This window comes from Pogoniulus pusillus, chromosome 21, assembly GCF_015220805.1.
Source record: "Pogoniulus pusillus isolate bPogPus1 chromosome 21, bPogPus1.pri, whole genome shotgun sequence".
In the NCBI taxonomy this organism is placed as follows: Eukaryota; Metazoa; Chordata; class Aves; order Piciformes; family Lybiidae; genus Pogoniulus; species Pogoniulus pusillus.
Window position 1 is genome coordinate 7,443,897 of NC_087284.1, and position 14,543 is coordinate 7,458,439.

The window sequence follows — 14,543 nt, forward strand, 5'->3', positions numbered from 1 at the left end:
TATAGCTAGTTAACTGGGGGAAATGACCACCACCAGCCTCACTCCGGCCTCCTTTAGGGTAGTTGTAGAGAGCAGTATGATTTCCCCTTAGCCTTCTCTTCTCCAGACTAAACAACCCTCAGTCACTCCTCATACAACATGCCCTCCAAACACCTCACCAGCCTTGCTGCTCCAGAAACTCAATGTGTTTCTCACACTGTGGCACCCACAATCAAACACAGCACTCAAACTGTGGCCTCACTAGAGCCATAAAATCCACTGCCTCAAGTAGCTCTAATTCCCATTTACTACAGGTCCTGGTCCTCACACACTGCCCAAAGTTAAACTAAGCTCTACCTTCAGCTTTCAGAAAGCAAATTTGAGAAGGACCACCAAGCTGAACTAACACATCCAGAGAAACGTAGCTTCCTAGGGTCAACACTAAACACATCCCAGGGATACACAAAGGTCTATCTTTGCTCTCCAGAGCCAATGAACCACTGCTTCACAACAGCACTGAATTCTCCCATACTGGAACAGTTCAGATATTCAAAAGAAGAGTTAAGAAAGCCCTTTCACCCAAACCTACTAGACATCCCCTAAAGGTAGCAGGTTCAGGGTAAGAGACTTCTGTATTAGTGTTTTTGTAAAAGTTGTCTTCAAATAGAATGCTGCAATCACAACCTAAAGAGTATTTCAGTTTTCCCCTAAAGGTGCAAACAATAACCAAACTGTGGTTTTGCTGTTTTCTAGTATGTCAGCTCATTGCTCTGAAATAGTATAACAGAAGTAACTACAGTTTTTAAATGGTGTGGGAAGTTTGGGTCATTGTCCTGCTGGTCCTATGTCAGAAAGGCAAATTCAGAGTCTATTCTCTCCCCTCTCCCTCACTTTTCTCCCTACCCCCTTCTTTTTCTGAACAGCTTGAATGGCAGGCTAAAGAATAATCTTGTTCACAGCTAATGTGCACTAACAGGATTGAGGAAAAAACTGACTTAAGAAGCTTTCATCTGGGTCAGGACATACTGATACCATATTTAAAGATATATGCTCTGCACCCTTGTGCAGAGATTAATGCTTTAATTTAAGACTTAAAAAACATTCCAGAAAACAAAACACACTCCCATAAGACAGCTACTGAACTATTAGACTACGTGAAACTACTTCTACCCAAAATTTTTTCTTCACAGGTTATGGACTGCTGCAAACAAGTCAAAGAAAACATTTTCCTATACACACCCAGCAATGTAATAAGGATTTACTTTCACTGTTTCTGGTGCCCAAAGAGCAAGATAAATTCATTACAGCAAATAGCATCTGTCACAATATCAGGAAAAGGGGTCTATTCTTTTAGGTCACAGTCATCTCCGACAATCACTAATCCACTCATTCTCTGGGGCAAGACAACTTGTGTTCCTGAAAGTCTTTTCCATACTGGATCTCTAATCTGTTTCTTTAGTGGGTTGCCTCTCAACAACGTTTTCTCTCCCATTAATGACAAAGTGGGTATTTTAGACACTAAGTGCAAATCTCAGTCTTCAATTTCTTGTGGAATGATCAATACCCAGTATATTTTTTAATTACAGTCCCAAATACCACTAATGGTAAAAACCAGCACAAGACCAGTGGCTGGTAATACTGACTGTTACAAAGCAGATAACTTCAACAGCCCAGCTTTCAGAAGCCTTAATATCAGTCTTGCATAGCTTGCACAATAATATACCTGTATTATGCATTTACTTTGACCATAATCCCATAATCCTAAGAGTAAATTCAGCTCTTCCTTGTGCATGTGTGTGTATATGTAACAACTCATCCAACTTGAATGATGCTGAAACTGCTTACATTAGGCTTAAATTCAGTCCACAGACAACTTTCCAGGAGTTAAGCTCCTGGGTTTTTCACAGAGTCACAGAAAAAGCAAAGCAAGGCGAGATATGTAGAGTTCATCTGATCCAACATTCTGTTGAAATCAAGGCCTTGTATGAAGTTATGCAGGTACCTGTCAGACTGTCTCATCTTTACAGTAAATAGGATCTTACCACTTCTCTGTGCAACGCATCCTAACTGGTTCTTGTGGTTTGTATCTTTTTCCCCCCTGTAGTCAGAAAGTGGTTCCCTGACACTGGTCATACCTGGTGCCTGTGTTCTGTCACCGCCTACTTGAGAAAAGAGCATTTTTATCTATGATTGCCTCCCAGTGAGCGGAAAACTGATTAGTGTCCCCTAAGCCTTCACTTCTCTAGATTGGATAAACCCAAGTTCTTCATCCTTCCTTCATATATCAAGTTCTCTAACACTCTAATTATCTCAGTAACACTTCCACTGAACCCTCTTTAGTTTTTCAATCTTTCCTGAACTGAAGGAGCAAAACTGGACACAATATTCCAGCTGTGGCCTATCAAGTGCCAGTAGCATGAAATAAGCACATCCTTTGCTCTCCTGGCTGTAAACCAGCCAGCATGGGTTTAGGAAGGGCAGGTCCTGCCTCACCAACCTGATCTCCTTTTATGATCAGGTTACCCGCCTGGTGAATGTGGGGAAGGCTGTGGATGTAGTCTACTTGGACTTCAGCAAAGCCTTTGACGCTGTCTGCCACAAGAAGCTCCTAGCCAAGCTGGCGGCTCATGGTTTGGACAGATTCACTCTGTGCTGTGCCAAGAACTGGCTGGATGGCAGAGCCCAGAGAGTGGTGGTGAAGGGTGCCACATCCAGTTGGCAGCCAATCACTAGTGGTGTTCCCCAAGGATCAGTGCTGGGCCCAGTCCTGTTCAATATCTTTACTGATGACCTGGACGAGGGGGTTGAGTCGAGCATCAGTAAGTTTGCAGATGACACCAAGCTAGGAACAGGTGCTGATCTGTTGGAGGGTAGGAGAGCCCTGCAGAGGGACCTGGACAGGCTGGATGGGTGGGCGGAGGCCAATGGGATGAGATGGAACAAGGCCAAGTGCAGGATTCTGCACTTTGGCCAAAACAACCCCAAGCAGCACTACAGGCTGGGGACTGAGTGGCTGGAGAGCAGACAGGAAGAAAGGGACCTGGGGCTACTGATAAATAGTAGGCTAAGGATGAGCCAGCAGTGTGCCCAGGTGGCCAAGAGAGCCAATGGCATCCTGGCCTGCATCAGGAACAGTGTGGCCAGTAGGACAAGGGAGGTTATTCTGCCCCTGTACTCAGCACTGGTCAGGCCACACTTTGAGTACTGTGTCCAGTTCTGGGCCCCTCAATTCAAGAGAGATGTTGAGGTACTGGAACATGTCCAGAGAAGGGTGACAAAGCTGGTGAACGGGCCTGGAGCATAAACCCTATGAGGAGAGGCTGAGGGAGCTGGGGGTGTTTAGCCTGGAGAAGAGGAGGCTCAGGGGTGATCTTATTACTGTCTACAACCACCTGAAGGGACATTGTAGCCAGGTGGGGGGTGGCCTCTTCTCCCAGGCAACCAGCAATTTTGCTTTTCCCAGTTACTTTCTTGATCTTTGTGTGCCCAAGAAAAAGTTTCCTTGAGTATCCATTGTATATTTTTTTCCCCAGGAACTGAAATAAGGATAAGTGGTCTGTCTTCCTCAAAGAATCTTTTTGCCTACTTCATAAATGGGTATAACACTGGCTCTTTTCCAAAGTACTAAGCATGTCAGCTTTTTCTTCACCATTTTTGACATAACTTGCCAAACTCATTTAGCAGCAGGCCTTCACCTTCCTTGTACTTCTGGTTGCTACTAACATGCTTAAAGAAGCCTTCCTTGTTTTCTTGAATGAAGCCTTAAAGTCTTCCAACACTTCCAAAAGTGTTTTGGCCTCCTAAACAAACTCTTCTGGGATCCCTCCTAAAAGCTCTGTAAATCTAGCTGAAATTTGCTCCTATAAAGTTCTGAGTCTTTATTTTGGAACTTACCTTCTTCTGCCTCCTAAGATATTAAGCTGTACAACCGTATAGTTTCTGCAGCCCAGACTGCTGTTGAAAGTCATAATAATAGAAACAGGTATTATTGCTATCTACAGGTCATAGAGGATAATGAGAGGATACAAGCCACCTATCTACAGGCCATAAAATTAGATGTAAACTCCTTGTCCAGCTACCTTTATAAGGCAAGTTTAATAGCATCATTAGGTACTGGATAATATGTACCTCACCCATCTTCCTATGAGCTCAGTAGGAGTCTCTGATTAAAGGGCAGCTGGCAGGAAGACTTACAACTAAACACATGATCCACATGACTGCACCTCTCTTTCCCATGTTATATTTTCTGAGCAATAAATTGTCTCCAAATATCAGAAGCAAGCAAATGACACATTTTAAACCGCAATTCTCAAGAAAAATCTTGATGTTAGTACAGCCAAAAGTAGAATTCTCATGAATCTTTCTGAAGCCAGCATATCACATTCTTCTCTCCTGCCTGAAGAACATTACAATGCAAATTCTAAAGGCTACATCCTGTCCCATGTTTAAATGGCATTACAGCTGAAGAATCCCTTTTAATTCATTTAGACTACTTATAAACATAGACAGTGTTTATGATAAACACAGGTGACGCACAAGTTCCCCACTGAAAGTTTATCTGTCACACAATAATGTCCAAATACCAATCTCTGGACAGCAAAGGCAGTCATCAAGGAATTGCTTTACTTAATCCCAGTTAGTTAAGGTATGGTAGCATATCAAAGAAAATGTAGTTTGACTGTAAGGGGAAATACAGTGACACCAAATTGGCTCAATCAACGAGTGGCCCTCGTAACAAAAACAAACAAACCAAAAAAAGCCACCACAAAGCACACAACCATTTTCACTATTCCTATTCTTCCAAATAATCTGCATCAGGATACTAAGAATCCCCCCTTTCTCTCTTTTTTTTTCTCCTCCTTGGGTGATTTTCTGTCACAACCATTTCCGAAGGCTAGAGTTTAAAGCAATCTCAACACTGTTCAGTAAGACTTACAAATTAAATCAACAGTTACTGTGCTTTGCAAGGTTCTTTGATCAATTTTTGCAGGTGGAAACCAAGGACTGATGCCAAGCTGAGTCTGGAATTTCTAAATGGCAAAAACTATAAGAGTGTTATCTAAGACTCTTTCCAGAGGCTGGCAACAACAGGATTTCTAGACCTAATTCTTTCTATTTCCACAGTTTGTCTTGTAATACTGCACATTGTGACATTTGTCAGGAACTGGACGTGGCACGTGGTGCCATGGTCTAGCCTTGAGCTCTGTGGTAAAGGGTTGGACTTGATGATCTGTGAGGTCTCTTCCAATCCTAATAATACTGTGATACTGTAACTTTTCAGAATTAAAAGCCTTTTGCAATAATATCTTCTCTTCTGCTAGCTTCTAACCTAACATCATAGTTCAAATGAAAACAAAGGACAAATAACCTAGTTTGCTAGTTGTTGGTGCTGTATTACAAACAACCCTACCAATTCGCACAAGGATATTTGTAATCCTTCATTATTTCTTTCCTAAAGTCTCAGATCCCACAGCCAAGTGAAAGCTTTCAGCAGAAAGCAAGTGTTAGGAACAGAACACGTGTGAATTTTTTGAAAAGCTGAGAATATTTGAAGCAGTGTCAGGATTTTATGATGCTTGGCTCCCACTTTTTGAAGCTCATGGTTGGCAATACATTCACATTGACATAACTTGTAGCAATATTGCTGTCCTCATCCTGTTCTCAACCAAATATCCAGAGTCAGAAAAATACTTTTCCTCATGTCAATTCTATTATGAAAATTATTTTCTAGAAGCAACTAAATGAAAAGCAATCCTAATGTCATTTCTTTACACCTGATAATTCTTACAGCATATTCTTTCAGGGCTGAGCCCTCTGAGAGAGACTCTAGCTGCACTTATGTACCATCGACTGCAGCTTTCCATTCATTGGTAATGATAGAGCTGCACCTGTAGATAACAGCATGACCCTTTTAACATGGCAAGGTTCTAAAGAAAAAGACTGTCTAGCTGTTAGAAACGTCTTTCCAAAGTACCCACATTTTTTGTCCCATCTCTTCTCAAGGTGTTGAAGAAAAGACTGGATGAGGCACTTCGTGCCATGGTCTAGTTGTTTGGATAGGGCAGGGTGATAGGTTGGACTAAATGATCTTGGAGGTCTCTTCCAACCTGATTGATTATGTGATGAAAACAAAAGACATTTTCTTCTCTTTAGTTTCTTCACCTTTCATACAAGTTGTTGGAATAGAATGCGAGTATAGCATTCTGTGCAAATTATTCCAAAACTTTATAAATTATGAAGTGAGAGAGACATCATTCTCTAGAGTGTAAAAAGAAAGAGCCCTGAAACAACAGACCCAAGTAACTGCTTTGCTAAGGTCATCTGTATCTGCAAATTTGATCACTTCTGGACATATACAGATGTGCAATACAACATTGGTTTTGGCAACGAAGTCTTTGGGATTTGTGAAATTACACCAAAATGAGAAGCTTAACTTTGCAATGTCTTTTACTCAGTTTACACAATGATCTTGAAGTAATGGAGACTCATCTCATCCAGTGACAACATAGACAGGAATAGTGTTGTTTTGTTCTTAATATTTAGACAGCAGGTGAAAATTCACCCTTCCAAATGCTGCAAAGATACAAATTAATCTTCATGAACTTCATATCTACACATTCCAAGACAGGGGGGGAAAAAAGCTGTTAACTGAAACTCAACAAACAACTTTGTATATCAAAAATGTTTTGTTTCATTTCGCATTTCCACACATTCATCAGACAGTCGTGTTACAGGACTGTGTCTCTTGAGACAGCAAGGGACTCAAACTGAAACACTCTCATACTTGCATGGAAGCATGTTTCTTAATCATAGATATTAGCAAAATAGCACTTTGTACTGGTTCCTTACTGAGAAGAATGTAGCACTAAAGCATTGTTCATGATATATGCAGAGTTGCAACAGCAATCTACCTGATCTGATAAAAGCAGAAAACAGCCTGGAAGCCTTTCTTTATGATGCAAAAATAATCTTTAAGCTTTTTGGCCCTTGAAAGACAGGTGACCGCAACGCTGCACATTCCCCAGTAGTGTACGCTGTACTAGAGAGAAGCAAAGCTTACACAGCCTATGTTTTCAGGGCTGCTCTGACTTTCATTTCGCCTGGATTACTGTAAATGCTCCCATGTGCTGAACAGGCACAACAAAAAAGAATAAGATGTCAGCAATAGAAGTGAGCAAAGGGTGGTGCTTGCATTCCTGTAGTAAAATCTGCCCTTTATTTTTTTATTAAACTTTCACCTTTAAACACTGTGTTCATATACCACAGATGGCATTACTTAGGAGCAGTAAGGCAGAATACCTGGGACAGCACTGAGACGAAAAGTGGCTGAAGGAATTTATTTTCTATACCTAATTCCTATCAAATGTAATGAACAGACATTATCTGCTACCCTTTTATAAATGAGAGAGGGAAATAAAACATTAACAATTTCTGCTGAGCAGGGTTCGCTTTCAACTAGTATGAATATTTGTCATTTAAACCTGCAGTGCCTCAGAGGCTGCCAAGCTGCCAATGCTTTTCAATTATAAGAAAAGTCAAGGCTGAAGTTTCTCTTTTCCTCAAGTGTGGCATGTGTCTCAGTAACAGCCTCTGCTCTGTAACTTAAAGCACCTGCACCATTTTTTCGTAACATAAGATATCCGCTCTGTCAGTTAGAACAAGGTAAGGAAATGCTCCTTACACCTCCTGTTAACTTGGGCAGAGCCATGTTGCCAGAGATAATTAAGTCTCACAGTTGACACAGAACAATAGAAAACATCTGCGTGGAGAAGAACTCCAAGTTCCTCCAGTCCAACCCTAGACCCAGCACTGCAGGGCCAACACTAAACCATGTCTCTAAGTGCCAGATCCACACACAGCTTAAACACCGCCAGGGATGGTGACTCCACCACAGCCTTGAGCAGACTATTCCAATATTTAAGCACTGTCTTTGTGAAGAAATACTTCCTAACATCCAGCTTAAACCTCCCCTGGCACAGCTTGTGTCCATTTCCTCTAGTTATGTCACTTGTCACCAACAAGAGGCTGCCCTTCCTCCTCACTCCAACCTCCCTTCAGGTACTTCTAGAGTGATGAGGTCTCCCTCAACCTCCTCTTCTCCAGAATAAACAACCCCAGCTCTCTTTAGATGCTTCTCCTAGGCCATGTGCTCCGGTCCCTTCATGCAGTCTCCTTACCCTTCTTTGAACATGCTTCAGGCACCTCAATGTTCCTTCTTGTAGTGAGTGGCACAGAACTGAATACAGAACTCGAGAAGTGGCTTCACCAGTACTGAGCATAAAGCGATTATTACCTTCCTGCTTCTCCTGGCCACCATGTTTCTAATAATTAGACTTGTGTAGAAACAGACATTATCAGATTCTGTTTAACTTTGTTTATTCATAGCTTCTCTCCAAATGTTTTTGGTCATTGTTAATATTCTGGTTATCACAGCTCTCATTTTAAGCATGCAGTTCATAACAGACATCACAACCACTGCAACAGAGAAATATGTCTTTCAGGATAGGTCATCTCTTCTCTCACAAAATTAAAGGATTGCAGTGATTGTCCCTGCATGAAAATAATGCATTCAGAAATCTAGTGGAGGACCACATCTGAAACCCGACACAGAACTGCTGAATGTAGCTTCCTCTATCACATCACCCAAACTTCACAAATTCACAGACAGCCTAGCTCTACGTTCCCAGGCACATCCTGCTCAGTTCAGGCAGTTTCACTGAAAATATAGCACAATCTTAGGCCATGTTGTCTCTTCACAATTTCCTTCTCTCAGGAAGAGGCACAGCATTCATCCTTCACCTATTTGGTTGTCTCCTGCCCTACATACCCAGAGCCCTGTGATCAGCAGTAACTGAAGGACAGAGCTGCAGAAAAAACATGAGCTGCTCTTCCACAAAATAGAGGGGCACGTGTGGAAGGACTGGCTTTCTGCACAAATTGCAGGAGAGTCCTCACATTTTCCCACTGCTTGCAAGCTGCCCTCATTAGCACATGACTGACATGAAATTCAGTGCTTTCAAGACCAGTCCATGAGAAATGGAAAAAAAAAAGCCTAGTGGGGGTTTCAGCTTTATTTTACTGATTTGGCAACAGAAATTCTAATGGAGTAGGCTCATATGGAAACCAAACTGCAGCTACTTTACCTGCTTATTTTGTAATTTCAGTTCATTTCTCATTAATAATTGTATAGATCCCTAATGACCATGAAAATACAGAACGAGCTATTTTTCACTCCTCTTCCAGCTGGGCAGGTCTCTGAATTATTTCTCCTCATTAAGTAAAAAACCTTCCATTTGGTTGGCATGACAGTGACATAGGATCTCTCTACAGCTGTTTCAAAGGCTGTTGGAAAAGATAGAGCTTTCTGTATGGGAAAGAACAGTCCATACTTCCACATTATTAGGAGTTATGTGGGTAAATCCCCACTCATTGAAATAGTTCAGCATCAAATTAAGTGCCATCAGTTTTCTAATTCACCATGGCAACAACAATTTAATGCAAAAAAGTGAGAACAGCCTGGCAAAGTGGACTGTGTGTTGGGGACATTAGGACAAGCAGCCAACAGCTTCTACATCACATTTGCTGCATACAGAACTTTGCCAAGGGTTGATACAAGATCAGCAAAAGATAAAGGCAAGATGTAGAGTATGACAGCATCCTTTAACTACCCAAAAGAAGTCTCTAGTATGGTCTTGCAAGTTCCACGAGCACTACAGTTGCCCTCCAGGTAAAACATTCATCCTAATAGGAAATAATACCCCAGTCTCTTATGAGATCAATGAGTTGTGGAGTCTTGTATTTTCTTAACATGTAAAATAAGGAATTAAAAAAAAAATACATTTTATTACCCCTAAAACTAGCCAGGCATCTGTGCAACAGAACTGGAAGTAAACTTGCTACAGGATAGAATCTGTGAAGTTAACAGATTGCATCATATTGGAAGGGACCTTCAAAGGTCATCTTATCCAGCCCACCTTGCAGTGAACAAGGACACCTCCAACTAGATCACAGTGCCCAGGGCCACATCAAGTCTGATCTTGGATGTGGCCAGGGACAGGGCCTCAAATATATCCCTCAGCAACCTGCTCCACTCATTAGAAAGAACTTCCTTCCTTACATCTAATCTAAATCTATCCTGCTCAATTTTCAAACCATTGCCCTATCTCAAGTTCTTGCCCAACCTTCCTGTAGGTCACCATCAGATACTGAATGGTAGTTATAAGGTCTCCCTGGAGCCTTCTCTTCTCCAGTCTTAACAGCCCTAATTCTTTCAGCCTGGCTTCATAGCAGAAGTGCTCCAGCCCTCTAATTGTCTTTGTGCATTGCCTTAAAAATGAAAGTGATGCTATGGAAAAGTTGATTTCACACTACTACGCAGGATGATAGTACACAGTAGAAGCTGGCCAACACTCATCCCTCTATGAAATATCTCAGAAGATGGCATCCTGCATTACATTCAGCTGCATGCTCCATTTTACAGAATGTGCACAGGTCTCTGAGGTTTTGTGCTCTCACACAGATATAATTATGGAACACTATTTACAACACTTGAACAAAGCGAATATGAAATCTGGATGAAATTCCAGTTTGCAAGCCAATATACTATACCATGTTGCCACTCAGAAAATTTTACCCTCATTGTCTCATCCCTCCCCCCCAAAAAAAACCAACACTCTTTCTCCTCTATAAGCAGATGCTATTTTTGATAAAATTGTATGCCTCAAAATATCCTTTCAGAACCATTAAAACTACTGAAAGAAGATAACTATAAGGAGAAGAGTGTTAATTTTGTGCCATAAACTAATACAGAATGTCAAATCACTGAAGGGATCAAATAATTTCCATAATAGTGACATAGGATCTCTCACCACATTCAGTAGAATCATTTTGGCTGGAAAAGACCTCAGAGATGATCAAGTCCAGCCTATTAACCTAACATCATGACGTAAACTAACTGGGAAGAGAGGCAACAATATGACAATCAAAAAAATACCTTTAAAAACTAAGAATGAGGAAAAAAAATATATGAAAATAAATACAACACTGTAAACAAAGTACAACTCTAAGCTGCACAGTGAAATACCTTAGCAACTCTGATATGGGTCAAGAACTGCCTGGAGGGCCAGGTGGTGAATGGTGCCACATCCAGTTGGCAGCTGTGTCTGTGGGACTAACAGTGTCCCCCAAAGATCAATGCTGGGCCCAGTCCTATTCAGTATCTTTACTGATGATCTGGACAAGGGGATTGAGTCCAGCATCAGCAAGTTTGCAGATGACAAAAAGCTAGGCGCAGGTGTTGATCTGTTGGAGGGTAGGAGAGCCCTGCAGAGGGACCTGGACAGGCTGGATGGGCAGAGGCCAATGGGATAAGATTGAACAAGGCCAAGTGCAGGATTCTGCACTTTGGCCACAACAACTTTGGCATCACTACAGGCTGGGGACAGAGTGACTGAAGAGCAGACAGGAAGAAAAGGATCTGAGGGTACTGATAAATAGTAGCTGAAGATGAGCCAGCAGTGTGCCCAGGTGGCCAAGAGAGCCAATGGCATCCTGGCCTGGATCACAAACAGAGTGGCCAGTAGGACCAAAGAGGTTATTCTGCCCCTGTACTCAACACTGGTCAGGCCACACCTTGAGTCCTGTGTCCAGTTCTGGGCCCCTCAATTCAAGAGAGATGTTGAGGTACTGGAACATGTCCAGAGAAGGGAGACAAAGCTGGTGAGAGGCTGGGAGCACAGCCCTGTGAGGAGAGGCTGAGGGAGCTGGGGTTGTTTAGCACAGAGAAGAGGAGGCTCAGGGGTGACCTCACTGCTGTCTACAACTAGCTGAAGGTAGGCTGGAGCCAGGTAGGAGCTAGTCTCTTCTCCCAGACAACCAGCAACAGAATAAGGGGACACAGTCTCAAGTTGTGCAGGGGGGAAGTACAGGCTGGATGTTAGGAGGAAGTTCTTCACAGAGAGAGTGATTTCCCATTGGAATGGGCTGCCCCGGGGAGGTAGTGGAGTCACTTTCCCTGGAGGTGTTCAAGAAAAGATTGGATGAGGCACTTAGTGCCATGGTCCAGTTGACTGGATAGGGCTGGGTGACAAGCTGGAGTGGATAATCTTGGAGGTCTCTTCCAAAACCTCGTTGAGTCTTGTGAGATACTTGGAAGTGCTAAAACTGGAGACTTTTGCTTCCACATGCGATTCCATCATTCCACATGCAATTTATATTGAATTTCACTGACCTCACATACAACCCCACCAGTGAAAGTCATTTTATCTTAATAAAAATAACTTCTTTCTGGCCTGCAATAACTTAGCATTAGGTCCTCAAGCCTGCATTCCTGTAACTGTTTTACAACAGTAGATCATCATGTCCTGGACGGTATGTGACTAAATACTTTCAAAATTTTGAGTACAAGCACTAAGCTAGCACCTAACACTCACATATTCTGTTTGCACAGAAATAAAATATATTCTTAAAGCATAAGCTAGGAAGGATTTAAAGAAAAAAAAAACTGAAATCCTAATTACCCTTTCTGTCACAGAAACTAGATGAAGGACGCAGAATTTGAACTGAAGAAGACTTTTTCTCTGAAGTACCTACGCCATTTACACCTCACATATAATTGCAAATGCAATTACAGTTTACCTCATTTGTGTTTTCAAGTATGAGCAATATATGATGATTGGTTAAAATCAGGAACTGGATTTTTTTTTTTTTACATCATCTCCTATTTCACATTGCTCTTCTTTCTATCACTTGGACAGCACAACAGTAGATAGAAGATTTGAAATTATGCATTTTGTAAATACTTCCAACAGACTGTGCAGTTTTAAACTGTCTTAACCTCACAGAGGCATGTGGTACACTTGTCCTATTGTCAATCTGATCATATTAACTGGAGATAAATTGAGCTTTTTATAGAAGACTAAAAATCTTTACAACAGTAATACATATCAATCTTAACCTTCTGGCAACATTTGTGAAATTTCATCATCCTCCTCTCCTCAAGAAGTGTCCTAACACTACGAGGAAAGAAAAAAAGACATCCCACACACGTTCAGAGGAATGCAGCTAATTTAATAGCTTCCTCTTCCCATCCTGAGCCATTCTAAGCAGTCTTTCGAACTGTGCCTTTTCACATTCAAATAGGATGACTAATAATTGCCACATATGTCTCAGAACCTGCTATGCCATTAAGATATACTTGGTTTTTCCTCCACCTCTTACTACATCAAGCACAAGTCACCTTTTCTTAATGATCTCCTTCCATAAGAAAACTCACCTTATCTCTCATTCCTTATGTAGCCTTTAACTCAGCTACATTAAGCAACTCAGCAGGCTTGTGGTCAGCATGCAGAATGGATATGTTTGTTCCTCTGTTCATTTAAGCCCACTGAGGCTTGTATTGAAGAGCTTTTAAAGATAATTGAGAATCTCAACCTTCTTGTTTATCCAAGCCCTTGAAAATCCCATCTTCCTTTTACTTTAATCTGTTAAGTCTTTGATGTTAGTTGTTAACCTGCTTATATTTATCAATAACACAAAATTCACATTACTGCAGAAAAAGAGTAAGGTCCTGCTTAGTGCACAGGCTGGAGCACATTGGGACAAGGGTGGAAAGGGAAGCTTTATTGAACCAATTTCCATAAACACATTCTTTACACTTGAAGGGTTTTCTTTTACTACAAGATATTTGAACAAGTTACTGCTTTAAAAAAAGTGTGTTGTAAACATGGAGGTGTTTATAGACCAGGAAATATTTAATTGCTAGGAGAAACACTGAAAAAAAAGATAGTTTCAAGGAAAATGAAAGTGTTGTTTACTTTACAATGGTCTGTTTCTTAAGGGTTTTGTCCTTGTAGAGATTCCCTTGGTGAGGTCATTTTAAGAACCTCTGTTTCCCACACATGTTTTCACAGGGGCTTCACAATAACATGGCACATCCTCATTCCATTTAAACTGTCTAATTTCAGGCACCTACACTTATTCTAGATGCACCATCCTGCTGTCTCGGTGCTTCAGGGTCTAAGCCTCCTACAGGACACACATGCAGTCTCAGCAGTGCTTTCCCCAAAAAGCCACTCAAGGCCCCAGGGTTCTCCACTAAGTAAGGCAGTGCTAAGACCCCAACCACCAAGTACTTCAGATAACAGAAACTAATACAGTGGCTTTGAAGTTACCTACATTATGTCCCACATTTCATGTGGAGCTGGCAAGAACCAATTTCTAGGAAAAAAGGGGCAGAAAAAAAAAGTGCTCTTCATAGTGCTCAGTGGTGTTCCACATACCAGTTAGAAACGCTGATGCCAGACAGCCACAACGCTTGTACTGATGACCTGGCTATTTATAGACAGAGGAAAAGCTGAAGCATACTTCCTTTGCTTTCCACTTCAACACTTCCACCCTTTAAGGTCTCAGTTAGGAACATCTCTAGATTAAGCCACTGATCCTTTGCTATCAAATCACTCAGGGCAAAGTGCAAGTATAAAGCAGGAGGAAAGTGGGGAGCTCAACTTTGCTTGAATTTACATGGTTCCTTATTGGCATTCAGTTTGTATTGCTGCAGTCAAGGT

General features: G+C 41.6%; 1 long non-coding RNA gene across 9 annotated transcripts in view; it reads right to left on the reverse strand.

Moving 5' to 3' along the window:
* Window positions 1–14,543, reverse strand: part of LOC135184768 (uncharacterized) — a 260,467-nt gene that overhangs the window by 199,291 nt on the left and 46,633 nt on the right. The gene's annotated exons all lie outside the window — the stretch shown is intronic.